A 20,697-nucleotide genomic window follows, 5' to 3' on the forward strand; every position below is an offset into this window, starting at 1 on the left:
CATTTTAGACATTTTATGAAATTTCTTGATTTTATCTACATACATATATACATTGAAAAAATTGTTCTTAACCATAGCCGGAAGTAAAGTGAAGCTTGCAACGCAATCCAAGGTCTAGTGGATGCTCCCCTCTGTCACAACGATTACATACATAGGCCCAGTACACTGATAAGTTCCAATATCCTGTTAGAGTTGTTGAATCAGATTCCATGTCGGAAATCGGCAGTTTGCACAATAGGCTATAATGGTTAATAGGTGTTTCTTGAGCCTACAGTGCGCAGTTTGAAATGCTAAAAGTAGCCGGAATGTCTCTCGAGAGGCTGATTACACTATTAAACCCAGAAAACTTGCCTGCGGCTTCCATGCTTCTTTCTGCCCACTTTTTTTCCTTGGGAAGCAGCTTATTTGAGGTATGCAGCTTTACAATCCTACCATGCTGTAAACAGCTGCAAAGCGCGCAAGCTCATTAGCCGTTCTCAAGCAGTCAGTGTACCACTTAATAGTGCTACACCTTAGCAATAGGTCAAACGTGGACTTACACTAGTCAGTCTTACTGCCGAGGATAACTTAAAACTTCTTTATGAAGTTTGCTTTTTGCTAATGCTGTTCCTTGTCAGAAGGGCCAGTGATGTTTCACCTCTGCTGTCATTTGAAACCCTGTTTATTTAGCTATTTGATTGATGACCAGTTGGAGCGGTGTGAGTTCCAGGTTAACTTCTAATGCTCCAGCTGAGTAATTTCGAAATTTGAAGTCCTACCAAAATCTGTTTTGCTTTCGAAGTTCACCACCACTCCGTATGTAACAATCGGTCCCACGATCATGGTGTGCATTCACCTGATAGTGCGTAGCTTGCATACCGTGAGCATCAGTTCCACATGCTGTTTCCACAGAAGAGTGAAATCCAAGGTGAGGCCCAGATATTTAATTTAATTAGTCAATTATAACTTTCTGCCACCAAGAGCTTAGCTTCTTATGCCTGGCAGGGACTTTCTCTTAGTAAACGGGACGATGATTGTTTTCGACGAGTTGCTGTCTAAGCAAACCATACTGCACCAACCCCTTGCTGGCATTATATCCTTTGAATGTTATCGCAGAGAGTATTCTTGAGTTTGCCTCTTGCTAATAAAGCAATATCGTCCGCGGAACCTCCTCTCCATACACCATGCTCCATGCACCTAATTAGGAATATTAAGATATGTGCCATAAGAAAGTTTTTGATTAACATTTTATTTTAGAAATGGAGGAAATTAGTTTTTCACCAGCTAAAATTTCTTACTAATTCTCTATGTGTAGCTTATATGTTTATTTGACAAATAAATCGCACAAAAATTTGCCAATAAACATTATCGCAAACACTTAAATGCCATAGATACGTACGAACACATATGAATACAATCTACATATATAGGAAATGTAAGCAAGTATGTTAACGCCAAAAATGAAATATCTTTGCCTTTGTGCAAAGCGCTTTTTGCCCATTCGTCGCTTGGGGCGTTCGGCAAAGCAAATCAGTTTAAAATATTCCAATTTAAATGCATTAAAATATTAGAATGCAAAGCAGCTGACAAAACTATGCCAAGCGCATAGACACATACACACATATCACATAGTAGATTACACATATATATATATATATATTTATATGTATTTGTGTGTGTGCAACTAATGCGCTGCGTTGCTTTGCTTGGCACGCATTTACTCATCTATTGTAATATTACTGTGAAATTGCAATAATAAATTTCTGCAGAGTATACACTCATATACATATGTATGTGTGTGCGCATGTATGTGTTTGTGTCTGCGAGTGCACAGACAAAGGCCAAGCAAACGTGCCCGTCAACGCTGGTAATATTATTGCATTTATCTTGCAAATGCACGCACAGATAACAAAGCCGGCACACACACACACACACATGCGCATGTGTCTGGAAAGTGACAGAATATAAGGCAGAGGAGACTGCAGCGCTCTGCGCCCTAGCTCCAGCGCTGTGGCAAGCATTGTTAGAGAGCAATGTCATGCCCCACAACGGCACTCCAGGCTTGGAGCTGCTTGTGATTAAGAGCAAGTACTGCCGGGGACTGGGGAGCTGAAGAAGGCTGCAGCCAGCGCTGCGTCATGTGAGCTGCTTTGAGTTACACATTCATTCATTTTGATTTCACTTAAATATTCATCCGATTTGCGTCAGGCAAACAGGCAAACCGAGTCTCAACATATTCGCACAACTACTGACACAGACACGCACACAAACAAGCTAAAACTATGCATTCGCATGTGTGTGTGCTTGCATGTTGCATAGCCATATGTTAATGGTGGCAATGTTGCATGCTGTTGTCGTTGCATTTCGCTGCTTTGCCACTGCCATTCATTGCGCAACTATTTATGGATCTGTGAAATTGTCATTTCGGCACGCACTCACTAACTCACGCCACCGCACTTTGTCACACACACGCACAAATGCATCAGCAAAAGCGGTTGCAAGCGAAGCAGCTCGCAAAGCCAGTAGATAAGTACGTAAAGCCAATGTTGCAGCATGCCGAATTGCCGCTGCGTATGTGTGCCTGTTTGTGTTTCCATATGTGTGTGTGTGTGGGCGTGTGGCAAAGCTAAATTCAGCAAATTAACAATTTTTGGCACGTTCATTGTAATGCGCGCTGCTGCTTTTTACCATTGTGCACACAGCCAATAACACGCATAACAGCCACATCCGACCCGCACACACACACACATACATACAGACATATGCTTACAATAGCAATAACAATTCGAATGCCTGCAGCGCTCACATTGGCGGTATTTTGTTAGTTTAGTTGGTTCATTTCGTTTTCGTTTGTTCTCAGATTTACCAACTCCACTCTGTGCACTGTGGCGTATACGTAACATTTTGCATGTGCGCAATCATACAAAAGTCCCTACAACAATGAGCGCCTAGTATATTGCTACTAGCATGCTATAATGTCTCCTTTCAACTTCCAACACACACGCCAACACACACACCCAAATACACTGATATAACTGCAGTCGTTTGTCTGCCGCGCGTTGCCATTGGCGATGCATTGTGCCGCGCCACGTTGGATGAAATGATTTTATCCCACTTTATTATTCAATCCGTTTCATTTCATTGCGTAGTATTTATATCGCTAATTGCATTAAAGCAGCTCAGCTTTTCATTCTAATTGCAAGCGTTATTCGGCGCTTTGTGCGGACTTTCATTTCAATTCAATTCCATTATTTGCCTTTCATGTGTGCGTGGTACTGTGTATGTGAATGTGTTGTTCAGGGAGGGATTTTATTTGGTGTTGTACTCATATTATCTCCTAACACGTGTAGATTGCGGCTGACATAAGCAAAAACTGACATATTCTACAATAATAGTGCAACCTGCGATCGCTTGAATAAAAGTATGTTAGGGTAGGCTAGGAGATCGATCCTTACAGGGGCTCGATTCTTACTGAATTAAGCTTAGATACATATATAATATCATAAGAGCCTTACAAAGGTTTGAAACGTTTCGGCTTTGTCTTCGGGTTCGCCGAAGGTAAGACTGCTGAGATTTTTCGAACTCAAACCTGAAAATGGTAGATAACGGAGCTTTTCCACTGAATATATCCACATCACCCCCCTCAACACAGAGTCCAGTAAGAAAACCAACGATTGCAGCAACATGTACTTTCCTATGGAAAAAAGGGAAAGTAGTTCAGTAGATCAACTACGTTCTACTCGAGGTGCGCATGCGTGGTACAACGGTTAAGTGTTAAAACGCAAGACGTCAATGGAGATCCAACTCGGTCCCATTCCGATGGGAGCGGGCTAAGGATGCCCCTCTGGCTAGCTCATTGGTTTTGCAGTTGTCAGTGATTCCGTTAAAACGAGGCCCAAAAATAAGTATCATTATGAAGTGACAGACGCTATTTCTAGTGAAGACAAATACTCCTGGCTACCTTTGAGCGCATATTTAGTCAGCTGCTCTGCTGTTGGAGCCTGAAAAATACTACAGGGGACCGCTAGCCTAAAGCTAAGATTGACGAAGAGCTCAGCCTCCAACCTTCTCTGCTAGCTTTGACCCATCCATAAAATAGCTCACTGCTCCTTTTCTCCAGCGACTCCGTTCTATCCACATATCGCTCGTCGGTATAGTAGCAGAGATAGAACCGCTGCGATTGGCCTCTGCGAAGCAGTGATCCAAATTTTTCGAGATGCAATTGAAGGAGTAGAGAATTTTGGCGTGTTTTGTTCGGACGCTTTCATATCCCCAACATCCAACAATACACCTGCCGGCAACGTCCATCGGTGTTATGTGTTAAATGGCATTAAGTGCTATTGTTGGTGTATTCCGCAGTACCGATGAGAGGCGCTCATTGGGCACGATAAAGCTGCTTAGCAAATAAGTTTCTCTTCTATTCCTATACACTATATAGCATTATTGGCTTGACTATACTTTCGTAAAGTCAAAACCCCACCTTTAGTGAGGATACCTTAATCTCTTCTCAAATTTTGGCAATCTTTCTTCTAGGCTGAAGACGTTAGGCTCCAAAATAGTATAGAGACACGGTTGATGTTATACCTCCTAATAAAGTTTACGTCTGCAGTTTAACTTGTGTTGACTCTCGCCAAGTTGGATACCATGTTGTGGGGTTCTTCAGTCAGTTCGTAAATTGTATTTCGAAATTTCCCTTTAACCATAAAGACAATGAAGTCAGTGTGGGTAAAAAATTTCCCTTTAACCACAAAGACAATGAAGTCAGTGTGAGTAAAAAACAAGCATTTTTTCATGTTTACAATATTCTAATTCTGCTCATTTGCAGAAGTATATATTTTTGCTTGTGCTAATATTGAAATTATTTCAAAAACAAACTATGACTCCTTTCAAATTTACACTCCTCATAGCCAATCTACTTAAAGGATGATTCATTTCGAGTTTCCCTACTTTAAAAAAAAAAAAAAAAACACAGAAACTTCAAATTTAATGGGTAATGTTTACTATCATTCGAAAGAACGACTGGTAACTGGCAAATAACAAGCGTGATGTTTTGCTCCAAGGCCTGAATTGAAGCGGTATTATCTGCATAGACTTTTGACTTTACATATCTACACAGGAAAAAGTCTAACGATGTGATCTTTGCCAATCAACTGGCCCAAAACTTGAAATTATCGGCTCACCGATATGTTCTCTAAATAAATCCATGGAATGATGCGATGTGTGGAAAATGGATCCGTCTTGTTGAAGCCAACTATCGCCGAGTTCACGAGGAAAGGATATTAAGGGAATATATCCACTTGTCAATTTGAAGAACACGATTTGTTTTTGAATGTCAAGGGTCTATCAGTAAGAACAACATGATGAAATGAAATAAAGTATTCAAATTTGGTAAAAGTGGCCACTGTTTTTTTTTTGGTTTTTCTTTTTTGTGGGGAATATTTTAATCTATGCTTTGAACATTTGAAATGTGGGCCAATTGACCACCACGTTTCTTTTTGCACATAACCACACATTCGAAACACTGTTTTCAGACTCGCTGAGGAAAACTTCATCCAAACTAGACTAGGCTTATCGACTTGATAATTTCACACGATCTTTTGAGTAAAATTGTCAAGTAAAGTCGAAGGAATAAGAATTTTGATATGTTTTTCGATTTTTCACAAAAAAGAACAATTTTTGTTTTTAATTAAGCGGAAGATAAAAATTGCAACTACTTCTTCGTTCCTCACATGTATTTTGATTGAGATTATTTGAGCCAATTATAGTATTTTCGAAGGTCTTCCTAGGGTTGAATCGTCTATTACTGAAATACACTAAAATGATATTTAATAAATGGATCTTAAAAAAAAGTACTTTTCTGAATTGTCAGTGCTTATAACTCCTTTACACGGTTTGTAATTTCGGCTGTAATGATTACACTGTCAAAATCATTTTCGGTATATTAAAGCAGATGAACACTAATTGTCAGAGAAAAGTAATAGAAATTCATCTATACACTTAATGAAAAGAAATTTAAAAGCTTTAGTATTTTCTTCTCTCATCACATGGCTGTTTTCAGAAAGAATGGATGATGATTTAGGCAAAAAATTGCAAGCATAAGCCCATCCTTTGCCGTTATTTGCATAAATTTAATTTGAAATTTGCTTTCTCAAAATTTCTTTAGTATGCAAGTAATTTTAAAATCTCTCATTGAAATATTCAAAAGTTATAAAAAATATGTGCGAATAAAAAAATTTTAGAAAACTATAAAAATAATACCTGCATACAACTAATTTCACGTGTGTAGCTTTGCTTACATAACAGTATTGCATTTTATTCCATTGGAAAATCAATTACGTATACGCCCCGTTACACGCTGCAACGACGTGCAACTGGTAAATACTCTATTTTCCTAGTATGTGCTCTAAAAAATGGCTGCGTAAACGTAACGCAACAAGAAAAAAACACAAAATGGTGGAAAAGTGTTTGAGAAAAAATTTACCGAAAAAAAGTGCGACAGTAAAGTGTAGAAAAAACTGTAGATTTAAATGCAAAATGCTATTTTTGCATAGAATACGAAATTACTGCAGCGAAAAAGTTGCCAACGAGGCAGGGCGCAGCCAGAAAACAGCGGAAAGAGGCGCGTGAGGAGTTTGATGGGTGGAAGGTTCGACGCAACTAAACTCGGTGTATGCCTTTGGCTGTTGCATGTGTGTATAAATGTGTTTCATACGCATAACTTTTTGTGCTTTTCATGAGTGTGTGTGTGTGAGTCACGCCGAGTGTTATTTCCTGCCCAATGGAATAGAACTGGGCGCTCCACTACACACAAGACACTGTTTTCAGTGTTTTGGACTGGCTTCGCCCCTTTCCAACTAAAAAAAACACACAGTGCCACATCTATACGGTAATGGATAAGCATATTTCGCTCTCCCTATTGTGTCTGAGTACGTGCGTGCGCCGCTGTGAAGGAAGGCACGATGCGCAGCGCCTAAGCGACAGACGCCGTGGGAATGCGGCGAAAATTTAATAAAGGATACGTGCATTTTGCAAAGTAGCGCGACAATAAAATACACAATGCAATGCCACGCTGGCAGCGACAGCGCCGAACAGTGAAAGCTACAAACGCCGCTCGGCGCTCGCTTTGGTGCAAAAAGCGCCGTTGCCTTTTAGTGGCACTCTTGCCTGCGTCACTCGCTGTGTATCGTGCTAGTGTTGCGTTCTGCCTTCCGCTGATTGCACGTAGCTTCGTTTTTGCCAAATGAAATGTAGATTTGGTTAAACTTAAGTTTATGATCAACGTGACTTATTTAATACCAACGCTTGCGACACGCAAACTGATACGAGGATTTGCCTGCAGATTTTAGCTGGTCTGTAGTTGAAAGAAACTTCGCAAATTTTTACTCAGTGCATCTATTTTTAGAAAATTCCTGAACCTTTAGACACAAGTGGTTGGTGTGCAGCTAGAGGTTTGAGGAGCGTGTCTATACAGCAGTCTAAAATTTAATTTTGTTTACGTTTTTATTTTAAATATTTTCATAATATATTAAGGCAGCAAATATGGCTTTAAATAAATGAATATTAAAATGGTGAAGATAATGTTTGTCGATGTGCCAAGATATTTTATGAATTTTAGAACACACTTGCCAAAAAAAGTCAGTAATAGGTATTCTTGAAAACAAATATCTATTAAAATCTTGTTCTTTTGTTAAAAATGTTTTTGTGGTGTATTTTGCAATATAAGTGAAATATTTATAATACATAATATTTCACATCGGTGTTATACACAATTAAAGCGAAATAGAGATTATGGAAATTTGTTCAGATTCTTAAACACGAAAGAAAGTTTATGGGTACTTAAGGGGATATTCTAGTCAATTGTCCCTACGTATGTTAACTAGCGTTCTTGCCAGTTATAAGCAAAAAATATTTTCTTCTATACATTTTTTATAGTGTCCGCATTCATATTTCAGGAGTAGACCAAAGTAGATAATTCTTGAAAAAAAAAAAAAAAACAAAAATAACACAATAAGAAGAAATAAAGTAGCAACTGTTAAGGGAACGATTATTTCCGAGGAATTTGAGGTTGTTGAGGTTGTGAAAATGAAGGGGAGGAATGTGGTTGAAGGTTAAAAACTTTGTATCTGGAGTTCCGGCAAAGCAAAAAAATTATATAGCAATTTTTTCGGTATGCTAAAAATGTATGTGAAAAATTAAGATGAACTAGTTTTTGAGATTTTGTTCGTATCTTGTACAAAAATTTTTTATCTTAAACTTATTGTGCTTTTTTAAATCAAATTATTAAATTTTTTCTCTCTTTATATTTACCTAATATTGGAAAAACTCCTAGTTTTCAATTACAAAATCTCGAGTTAAAAATACAGATTTTTTTTAAATATAATTGCGGAAAACTCTCCCTTACAATTACATTTAAAAAAATATACATTTGATAAATTTGATCACAAAATCAATTCAAGAAACATATAATATAACAGTATAAAACTTTTCACAAATAATGCCTTTCAAGAAAGCCACGTTTTGACTATAAATTGTGCAAATCCAAAAAAACTGTTCAACACCCAAGGAACCGAATATTTGGACCCAGTATCTTTAGTTGAATTTTTTCCGAATATATCCGTCAATGTATGACATTTATAAATGAATTTCAGGAATCAGCTTTTCCTAACAATGGTGTCAATATTTCCCTAAGCTCCCATATACCTAATACAACGACTTTCGAACTTCCAGGCGACTTTATACCGAATGTCTTGGCCAACATCTGAGTTATCTCTATGAAAATGAGAGAGCGTGTTTTACTGATAACAATGTATCTTTCTGCTCAAAATTAATAAAATTGAAGGAAAACTTAACCCAACCACGTATAACAAACACACAATGTCTGGGAGACTTTTCTCCGTACGATTTGTAATGGTATGTAAGGTATCTTCATAAATATCAGAGAACATTTAGTTAGCATTTGGCATATTCATAATACGCAGCATTATAAAAAAAGCTGGGAATCCTTCTTTCACCCTTATTTGCATGTTACCCAGAAGTTAAAGAGTTTCTCATTTTCACTTCAGAAAAGAAAAGTGGCAACATGGCTTACTGCTGACTCTCAAAATTTTTTTAATTTATTTTTTTCCTCTATTTATGGTATTAAATTATAGAATTTATATAAAATTGTCACTTATACGAAATCCTTTATTACAGCAGCCCAATCGAAAAATCGTATTACATGAAAAGGGCATAAGTCAATTTTCAAAAAAAAAAGCACTGCAAAATGAACAAAAGTGTCACCATAGACGAAATTGTCGCGAGCTGTCGACTCATAGAAACTTTGTCAATTTCGTGCCGATGCGCACAAAGTAGTCATTTGCTTTTTTCAATATTTTATCAGAACTCAACTTTTTGTTCCGCCCCGTTTCCGCACAAACTCGTCGTTACTTCCATGAACAGAGGCGTTTTCTTGCCTGCGATCTAATTGTTGCAAGCAAATGTGGAGAGTTTGAAATATTGTTTGCGAGGAGCAAGGAGAAGTTCATTTAAAAACATTTTAAAAAAATTCCGATCGTCACAAAACAAGGATATAACAGGAACACTCCCTGGATCATACTGAAGATCGTCCTAAAATTTCATCGAAATCGGTGCTGTCTATGAAGAACACACACCCAAAATATCTTTTTCTCTTTTTATACTCTTGCTACAGAGTATAATAGTTTTTATATAGATTTATAATTTTTTTTTTCTTTAGAAACATGTTTTACTGAAGTGATCTTGCAATATCTGTATTACCATACCTGATGTTCGAGAATTTTTAGAGCCTTCTAATGTCAAAACTGCATACAACTGCTGTGCAGCTATTGTGCAGTAAAAAAAATTTAGATTTGACAAAAGCCATTTTTTGCAAGTCACCGACTAAAATGTTAACAAACAAGAAATAAAGACAAAAACAACAACATAAAATAATCAGCAACAGGCAACTGTGCGACAGGGTTTACACAAAGAAATCGTAGAAGAAGCAGCTTGTCTACTTAGACCGCTTTTTGCGTCTGCTGCATGCACTACTTTTTCCCAAGAACTCGAAGTGCTGTTGTTGCTGTTGCAATTTTTGTTGTTGTTCTTGATGTTGTTGCTTGTTAAAGCAACATTTCACAAGTCCAGCGCCACTTTCATACACTTTAACAACTTTTACCATTTGTTGTTGCATTGTTGTAGTAGTTTTTGCCTTCTTCCTGCTTTGCTGGATATTGATGTTGTGTCCCGCCACGCCGCTGCTGCCTCACAATGCGCTCGTGTACATAAATATATAAGTAACTTTGTATACTCACGTGTGTGTGTGTGCATCCGTTAGGTACAAGTAAAAGTTTTCAATTTAAAATTTGCTAGCCTGAAGTACTTGTATTCCCCGAGGTATGGCAAAAAGAAGCAAATAGAGAGACTTAAGTGGCACTACAGGCACTCTTGGTTGTTTAGCTTGTTTTCTCTCTGCTCTTCTACTTCCACTTCGATTCTCATAATTGTGTTCCCTTGTGTAGTAGCCAGGCAGCCAGCATATATGTGTGCGTGACGGAGTTTGTGCGTAGCGCGCGTGCATGCGTAAGCGTCGGCGCAGCTGTGCGTAGCACAACTCTTCAATACTCTTCCAAGAAATTCACTGCGCTGCTGCGTCTTCTTAAATTATAAATTGCGAAAAAGTGCATTATTTTTTTCCAGCTCCTTGTGGCCCGAGCGTGTGTTGGCCACCTCGATTACTTTGCTTAGCCGAAGGCAAAAAGTTGAGCACCGCACATAAGCAACCAAAGCAAAACAACAATATAAACAACAGACGCAGCAATAAATGGCAGCAAAGTTAACATCATGCAACACTTAGAACAACAACAATGCGCACTTGGAGTGTCAACGACAGCAAAACAGCAAATGACAACACACCTCCAGGGCAGGCAGCATAATAACGGCGGAGAAAGGGGTCACAACAAAAGACAAGACAAGCCAAGTTGAAGCGGGAGGGGGAGGGGAGTGGGCGACAGCAGTTAGGCAAGCGAACTGAGCATAGCTCAAGCCAAAGAAAATGTTTGCTTTGTTATTTAGTGGAAAAAAGTAGGAAAATAGAATTTTATTTGAGTTGTAAATTGCCGGTGACAATGCTCAAGTGGCCGTACAATAACAACAAAACCAACTGCTGTAAAGTGGTGGGGAATAATTTAAGTATTTTCTGTAATTACTGGTTAAATGAAATACGGTAGAAACTGCATTAAATTCTATACAACCAGATGACCTTAAAAAATACATAATTATTATTATAAATTAAATAAAAACAAGAGAAAACGTTGACTTCAGTTGCAGCGAAGCTGGAATACCCTTCACAAAAAACGGAGTTTCCATACAAAATTGATTAAGATAGTTCAGTTTGTAAGACAGCTATATATTATAGTGGGCCGATCTGAACAATATTTTCCGAGATTATATCACTGCCTTAGGTAGTAGCCCACGTCTAATTTCTTGAAATTATTTCGTTAAATTAAAAAGTTTCCCGCATAGTCTCTTTATTTCGGTCCTCCAGTTTGTATGGCAGCTTTATGCTTTTTCGTTTCGTTGTATGTAAAGAGCTTGGAATTCCGTGCCACAGTTCCTTTTTACCGAGTTGCTGATGAGTGCTCTCAGAGAGCAGAAGTGCAATTCGAGCAAAAAATCGTCTGTCTGTCTGTTGTGATTGGAGCTTCTCGACGTCAAACATTCCTTGTGTTTGTTGCCGTGCATTTTCAAAGCAGAGAGGCGGTTGCATCAATGTTAAGACCTTGGAGCGTACGCAAGTCTGCCACACTGTTGGCGTGACTTCCGTCTATCACAACATGATGGATCTGGTTAGTGGCTTTTCGATTCGGAGACAGCCAGGTAGCTTGATGAATTTTCCTACGCTGGAATCTACTACTACAGATAACCATATTTTGAGCCACGGCGAAGTCGATGAAATGTTTCCTCGTGGAAGCTGAATTTACCTACCGTTTTTCCAAAGATACCTTCTTTGTCCACCCTGACGTTAAAGTCGCCAAGCACGATGTTGACATCGTGACAGGGGAGCTCTCAAAGGGGCGCTCTTAGCAGGCATCTTTGGCCACATCGTCCTTTTCTTTCTTTGGAACGTGAACGCAAATCAGCGATATGTTGATGAAATTCACTTTGAATCGGATTTGGCTACACATTCATCCACCGGGTTGAATGCCAGGAATCGGCTACGGAGTTTCTCTCCCACTACGAATCACACACCGAATGTGCGCTTTTTTATTTGGCCACTATAGTGAATGCCACAATGAGCTTTTCGCCTCAGTCATTTTACCGTCCATCGCACTTCTTATAAAGCGCTGGTGTTAGCCTTTACTCTTACGAGAACATCAACCAGCTCGGCAGCGGCATCTACCCAATTTAGGGACCGGACATTCCAAGTGCATGCCCTCAAACCGTAATTTTTAATGCATTTGCCATGGTCGTCATAAAAAAAGGGGTCTCTCGTCCGAGGCTGTTGTCGTCTTTTCATTGGGAGCTTTTTTTTACGTGGCGGGTCCCAAACCCAGCGCACGTCCCTACGAAAAGAGGATTCACCTTCCTATTTTAACTCGCCTTCAAACGGATGTTTTTGGCTACCCAGGAATACTTGGTCGAAGACCGGAAGTAGTGGGCTGTCTGAGTCATATTTAAAAAAAATCATTTCTGACGACTCCCAAGTGGCGCTCAGAGAACTTTCCTCACTTGCGTGAACTTCTACACAGGCTCCATCCTCCAGATTGCATTATTACCTTAGACCCATACAACATTTTTTGAAGATTTCTCGTCTAATGAAAAAACCGATCAGTTTGTCTGGCAGCTATAAGCTATAGTGGTCCGGTCCGGAGGGACTAGTTCGAGTATACACAGAATGACGGACAGACCATTATGGCTTAATCGATCAGTTATATTACATATATTTGGTAGGATCGCCGACGCTTCTCTCTGGGTGTAACAAGCCTTGCTATAAATCAATGAAGGGAAGTTTTTGAGTAGAGCTGCCACGACAATTTTATAAAAAAAATGTAATATAACTGATTCCGCCTTGTTGAATTCAGTATTTGGGTTATACACAGGGAATTCAAACTCTTGTCGCACCTGGCTGTTTGAAGTTCAGCAGTTATAGGCGGCAGAGTTATAGTAGAGGACGCGCCATCTATCAAGTCGACGTGTAGACTTTAAAAACATCTATACCTAGTTCTAATGCTGACTTCCTTCGGTGTGTTTACTACACTCAAATATCCTCGAACAGCTTACAACTAATTTTCTAGCCTTACAGAGTATCTTATGTCAATGACTATAAAAACATAGGCATTTGCTGTGTACATAGTATATTCTATTAAAAGTGATTAGATATTTTAAACATGCAGCGATTTCCATCAGTTCGCATTTTTAAGGCCACAACAAAGTTGCAATAAAAATAATATGAATTTATTTATTTTTGCTTTCAATCGCCATTTAAAATCCAAGCATCAACCGTACATACTTTTCGCTCTGCATGCGGCACTAACGAATCTAAAGGCGATAAGATCCGAAATTCAACCATATTTTCCTGTCATTTAAATTCATAGAGCCAATATTTCAGCAAACCAACAACAATTTTATGAATAAAGTAAATCATAAGCCGCCACGAAGGCTTTAACATTTTTGCATACATACAAATGCACACACATGCAGGTATACAGGTATGCATTGAAAAGTGCACAAAAGCAATTCTACATGCAATCTAACAACAAAACCAACCATAGCAACACCGGCACACAAATCTGCGTGCACCTTTATAGCGAAAATCCCGGCATTTTCATATTGCTCAGCGTATTCACGCCGAAAACGTCAAAATTGTGTAACGTGAAATTGCAAAAATGTTTTCAACCGTTTTTTAAATGCCCCACCGCCCACACCGCATACTCGGTCCGGTGCCGAATTGTCATAGAAAAATGCAAATTTATATCAGAATGCCCACGATTAATTCGTGCACATTTTCACGCCTTTTTCGCTTCCCCAGCACCTTTACACTTCAATGACAAAAACAAAAACAACAAACATAGAAACACGAAAAACGACAACCGCAAGCTGCATTCTATCGAAATCACCGCTATGATCTAAACACCGAGCCATCTAACGAGTTGTAAACCATTCAAAAATGCAGAAGCCACCAGGTAGTTGGGGGAGCTGCTTGCACGATATTCACAGTTCACTGGCGAAGAAATCAAATTTTCATATCGCTTGGAAAAAATGTGACCTGCCACACGTGTGGCAATTACAGTGTTGTATTTCGTGTGTTGGGTGTACATATGTACATAAAATGAGGCGACAGCCAATCTGGATTTACGACATAAATTTAAAGGGGATAGTTTGGGTGCCTTAAAATATGCTTTAGTATTTAGAATTTTGATTTTTTTTACAATTTTTCTTATATTTGTGTACCAGTAAGTTACAACATATTTTAAGGTTACACATTGCAGCTTATACGCCTAAAAGGATGCCTTGAATTCAGTTAGCATTTTTTTTTAGATTTTTGTCAGTCAATTTGTATGACAGCTATATGTCATAGTGGTTCCATCTGCAAAATTTTGCACGGTTGTCCACTGGACCATAATCTGTGCCGAATTTCATGGAGATATCTCGTTAAATACAAGAGTTTCCCATACAAGAATTTTGTTTTGATCGGTCAGTTTGTATGAAAGGTGTAAGCTACAGTGGTCTGATCTAAACTATTGGGCTAGAGATTGTACTACTACCTTTCAAAATAGTCCGTGCCATATTTCGAGAAGATATCTCACCAAATTTAACCATTTATTGGTTCTTCAACGTTTCCTTCATGATGATAGAAATTTTATGGCAAACCCAATACGGTAAAAGGGTATAATAAAGGCTCTAATAATAATTTAGATTGTTTTCTGGTATATAATCTTTTCTATCTTCCCAAATTCGTAGATGAGATCCACACATTCCACTTGAATCCACAATTTTCCCCTCAAAAACCACATATATTTGATCGCTGCACAATCTAAACATGCACCACAGTGCTTATCAACTACAACAACGAAAACAATAATTTCGCATATGCAAATATTCCATGAGAGGTCATCTGCAGTTTTGTATATAAATTTATATAGCTATCCAACGCACACATACAAACACTCAACGCATTCGTTGCCACATAAAACCATCATGCAACGCTCTTTTCAATCTACAAAATAGTCAAATGCAGCCATGCCGGCGGCTAGCTTGTACCTACGAGTATGCTCGTTGAATGCATAATAGTTTAGGCCACGCACAGCTGAAACAGCCGCTGTAACAACACAGCAGCAAAAGCCCCGGCCAGCAAGGAACAACAAAATATTATTGCGCGCATAAAATTCTAACCAAGTCCCACCAACTTATCCATATACATATACGGGTATGTATATGAAGAAGGCGAAATAGTCAAAACTTGGTACCGTTATCAGACTTTTGAATCGCCATGTGTAACAAAAAAAAATATGGCAGCGCAAGAACAACTAACGAGTACTATTGCGAGTTCACAATTTTTGGCCACGAATTGGTCATCTGGACAATTTTGGTTCTATTGAGCTGCGAGCGCCATCTCTATTTTGTGCGCGTTTCTTGCTCTCGTCATGCAGAGTTATATGCATCTGCCTAAATGTATGCTATGGCAGAGAGTCCAGCTGGAATTAAAGGCCGGTTGGAAAGTTTGTGGCTTTTGAATTTTGATATTGAATATATTTTCAATTTAGCAGGGAGGGAATTTAACTGAGAAACAAGTCTAGTAAGCTTGTCGGCTGAAACAATTTAATCTTTGTATATACCAAGATTTTTTTTAAGTAAAAAAAATTAGAGCTTTGTTCCACCGCCAATTTTCAAGCTGATTCTCAAACCCTTAATACTTATAATTGAGAAGAGTGAAGAAATAATTTCTTTCTTTTGTTCTATATACTAGTAAGGCTTCGAGAATTTATTACTCAATTATGGCTTACCTTTCTGCTCATTTTCATTTAGATAAATTTGTAAAAAATAAATAGCTTGGTATTTGGCTCAAAAATATTTAACAACAAATATAATCCTTCCAAATCCTTCCAACTAGAATAATTTTTTATTACGCCTAAATGTAGGCAATATTTTCACATTGCAATTTATTTTATAAAGGTTGTACGCATTATCCATGAAATTGCTGCCTATATTTAGGAAAAATTAATAACTTTTCTTTGCTTTGTACTTGTCTTCAAAAAATATATTTGTGATTATTATGTAATGATATAGCTTAGTATCTGACTCAAAAATATTTATATTAAGAGTTATAGTTATTGAGGTCAGTACAATTTATTCATTGCGCCTAAATATAGGTAATATATTCCCATTGTTATTCATTTTTTAAAGGTTTTGCGTATTAACAAGGAAAATGTTGCCTAGGATGTTGTTTAGGAGAAATTACTCTCTACTTCCTCTTTATTTTTATTTCTTTTATTATTTATTATCTTTAAAAATTTATTTATAGTTATTTTGTTACGATATAGCTTACTATCAGACTCAAAAACAATTTACAATAGTTATAATAATTTAAATCAGAATAAATTATACATTGCGCCTAAATGTAGGCACAATTTTCTCATTCTAATTCGTTTTTTAAAGGTTTTACGTATTAACAAGAAAATTATTATTTTCATTCTGTAAAAATTAGTGTCTCTGGTATGCCTTCGATACCAAAATACGCACATTCTAACCTCAAAACTTTTTTAGAGGGAAAATTGCTACTTCAGCAATTTATCGTAACTATCAAATACCAACCAAATTTTATAAAAAAAACTCAGAAAAATATTTTCTTATTATATTTAGTGGTGCTAAAGTGCTTTAGAACTATCTTTGCCGGATTTCAATACGCCATATATTTTTAGATAAGCAAGAAGAAGATAAAAGAAATAAAAAAGATTAAACTAACAGACTACCAACTAACTAACTATGCCATTGTGGCTAACTTTCTCCATAAGGTTTGGTCTCCAATATAAGCGTGTGCATTTCTTGCTAACCTTTCATGCCTGGAATAGCCTCTTGCAAACTTATGCAAACGATTTTTGGCCAGCAGATACTCAAGAGCAGTGGCTGCCAGCTGTTGTTGTTGCTTGCGCTGTGGTCGAGATTGCCGAGATTGCATTTCGACTGCAATGCGCTGTTCGGTGGCGCAGCGAATTTAACTACTACTGCTGTCAAAAGCTGCTGTCATTAGTCAACTTCAAGCTGTCAAAAGACACATATTCATTTAAAAATGTTCAAACATAATTTACCTTGCCAAAAATATATATTTACTTCTTTCAAGCGTGCATCCCAAGCTTTTTCGAAAAAACTGACTTCTTTTGCCGCGTTTCAGCGCCATTTTCGAATAAATCATTTGCTCTCAAAAGTTGATGGTAATTGGCCACGGTAAGCTTCCAATTAAAATCAGCCGTGTCAATAATGACAAATGAGCATTTATCATTAAGTATTTTTTGCTTAATTTATGTTGACATTTTCGCTGGCTGTCACGGCGTGGCATTGGCTCAATCGCAGCAGTTGTGTCCACAGCAGCTTTACAACCTTAAATCTGTGCATATACACACGCGCGTATGTGTGGCAGTGTGTCGAGTAATCATTCACTGTTTATGGCCCTGACACACACACGCATTTGCACTTTTGCTTGCATGTGGAGTAATCTTTCTGGCAGCACAAAACTTATTAGTGGCAAATGCAACTGTCGCGAAGCTGCCCTGAAATCGAAATGAAAAAGATAAGAAACCAGGATAAGAAGTGCAGAGTTGACAGCGTTTGTGCCACTGTTTTCTTTGGCATAAATAAATAACTGTACTAAATACTCGACGAGTGAAAGCGCACTTGACTGCTGTGCGCACAACAACTGGGGCGGCATTGACGCCACTACACACATACATACATACATATGTATACAGATAGCAGCTATGTATATCCTTCGTGTATGCTGATGATGACGTCGCTGTCAAATGCGATAAATTGTTAGAGATTGCAACATTCACTATTATATATATATATATATATATATATATACAAATATACGTACATGGAACACAAGCGCACACGCAGCCACTTGAGGGTCCTCAATTGCCGGCATCACAGTTCGCCCGTGTGCGTAGCGTGCAAATGCGGTTTGTAGCAATATAATTTCAGTCTCTTCACACTCGCACACACAAACTTAACGCTCGCGTGTGATCACTTGTCAGAAAAGAAGCGCCGTCCAATGATTTGCCCACACACTTCACTCATTTCGCCGCTGTCATTTGACTACGTCTGTGCGGCATAATGACCGCCTCGCTTGTTCTTTGCCAAGTTGACACTGTGCTCGTTCAGCACTGTTCCATTTACTGTTACATGGTTTAGGAATATACAATATTGCGCGAAATATAAGCAGCGTTCTCTATTCTATAAATAATCTAAAATATGAAACCATACAAATTCTATACATATATCTTGGAAATATTCACTTAACTCGAGTTGGCTTAGATTACTTGTGTGTTACACTGGCTGTCAGTGGTTTGATATCTAATTCTGAGACTTCCTCCAGTCTCTTGAACTGCGTAGTTTCTATATATCTAAGCCGAGTTCTACGTGAGGCCTAACATAAGCAGAGAAAGTGCTCCAGTGTCTCTCTCATGGCTCCTTTCCACTTCCTACATCCATAGTATAATGCCCATTCGGCTGGCAGGTGACGCAAGTTGGTTGAGATCTGTCAATAAGCCAACAACTGTTCTGCAGTCTTTTCGATACACTGTCGGTAAACAGCACGCGAGTTTTCCTACCGCTTTCTTGCACATGATCGTGACGATCCTCCATGTCCTTACGACGCTTCACCTCAGCCAGATCCGTCTACCAGCCCTTGAGCAAATTTCATTGTGTATCGTGTTTTATGATTTGATTAGGTAGTCATACGAATGCCACTCTAGGTAATCTCATCAACTATTTCAATTACCGGAACACCCTTGTGGTCTTTTTCTTCTTCGAAAGGCATTCTCCGAGGTGATACGAGGTGAGATTATTACTTTAATTTCTATCTCAGCAGCTTTTCTAACGGTAAAGACTTCGCCCTCTAAGATACTACATTACTCTGGCAGCTTGAAGGGTCGCCTAAGGTCTAGCTCAGCGCCATAGATTCCGGTGCCCGCTCATCAGCCATTTTTCATCCGTCCGTGTTGATGTTGAAAGTTTCCCCAGTGGGTCGTGTGGTGCTGCGCCATCCACCCTCTTTCAACGTGACTTAAAACCTTCTCTCTCAGATAAAGGGTGAGGGTATGTGGTCTATACTCGAGTTGAGTGACTATGACTGCTTGTATATACATATCAAAAAATTGTATTTTTTTCAATTACGAAAAACTTAATTAACTTATAATTACTTCGACCGCAAGTCAATATTCAGACAATATATTTTGTAGGAGATTTTTTTTGGTTTCATCCACGGGTAAGGCGTGAATCACTCAAGTGGTGGACATTTTTACGCTTACAATTTTAAAATATATTTTTTTTAATTCCCAATACTCGCAAAATCGCCTTGTTTTTTCTAGGGCGAACTAAGCGTACCTCTCAAAATTAGAAATTTTGCCTTCCCACAAATAAATAAATAAATTCCGACAGTTGTTGCTTCTGCTTCTATTTTGCTCAACACTGTAGCACAGTGTATGAGTGTTGGCTACATTTCTGCCGCGACGTAATTGGGTCAACCTAATTGTTGCTGTCTCTTCAATGCTGACACTGCAACTGAGCAAAGACTTAAGGACTATGCTCTTGGAACTTGATACCAATACGAAGCAGGAACATTTTCATTTCACACCAACAACAATAATACAGTGCAATTAGCGCCTTACAATGACTGTGCATTATTTTTTAAAAAGAAAGAAAAATTAGAAATATGAAAACTTTAATTAAATAGTCTTAAACCAAAACATAAATAAGTGAAAATTGTTTATGAAAAAGTTTGAAGTTTGCACTTAGCTCCGCAGAGGAGATTTTGAACATAATTCTATGGATTTAAAAAAATGTTCATTCTCAAGGTTTAAAATCTAACACGGCCGCTTAAAAATTATTTGGTTCAATTCAATTATGTGTTAGAGCTTTTTTTGTTAATATTGCTTTGTGACAAAATAAAAAAAAAAATAGTTTTTGTGGCCATACTTGTTTATGATCTAATGTCTCACACAAAAGCTTTTGGTGAAACCTGTAAGATTCACGCCAATAAAAGTCCATTTTAGAAGCCAAACATGCTTCAACTGCATCTGAAATTTTTAGGAAAAAATTAGGCCCAATTCTCACACATCTCCACTTGCCTTGAACTGCATACCCAAGAGCACCCTTATGATTTGCGATTTTAAATTTCAAAACACTACTTGCTAGTTGCTTTCATTAGTGGATATAAATCTGTTAGAGGGGTCCAACTTTTTTCCTGTTTTACTTGTACTCATTTACTTTTTTCTTTTCTACGCCGTAAAATCTACTTTTCACACCTCCTAAGCACTCTTTAGCTGCTTTCGCAACATACTGAAGAAATATTCGCACTTAACACTTGAAATGCTTTCATAACCACTATACTTTTATGTAGCACAAGGCGCTTATCTATTGAGGAATCAAAGCCAAGATTGCACACTTCCAACTAAGAAATGCGTGAATGATTCTTGCGAGTATTCGTTCGTGCAAAGAAAAGGC

The 20,697-nt window shown here is 38.1% G+C and overlaps 1 protein-coding gene across 4 annotated transcripts in view; it reads left to right on the forward strand.

The window, feature by feature from the left end:
- The window catches only part of LOC126755964 (uncharacterized), a 515,745-nt gene that overhangs the window by 490,581 nt on the left and 4,467 nt on the right, over nt 1-20,697 (forward strand). The window lies entirely within an intron of this gene.

Source organism: Bactrocera neohumeralis, chromosome 2, assembly GCF_024586455.1.
Source record: "Bactrocera neohumeralis isolate Rockhampton chromosome 2, APGP_CSIRO_Bneo_wtdbg2-racon-allhic-juicebox.fasta_v2, whole genome shotgun sequence".
NCBI lineage: Eukaryota > Metazoa > Arthropoda > Insecta > Diptera > Tephritidae > Bactrocera > Bactrocera neohumeralis.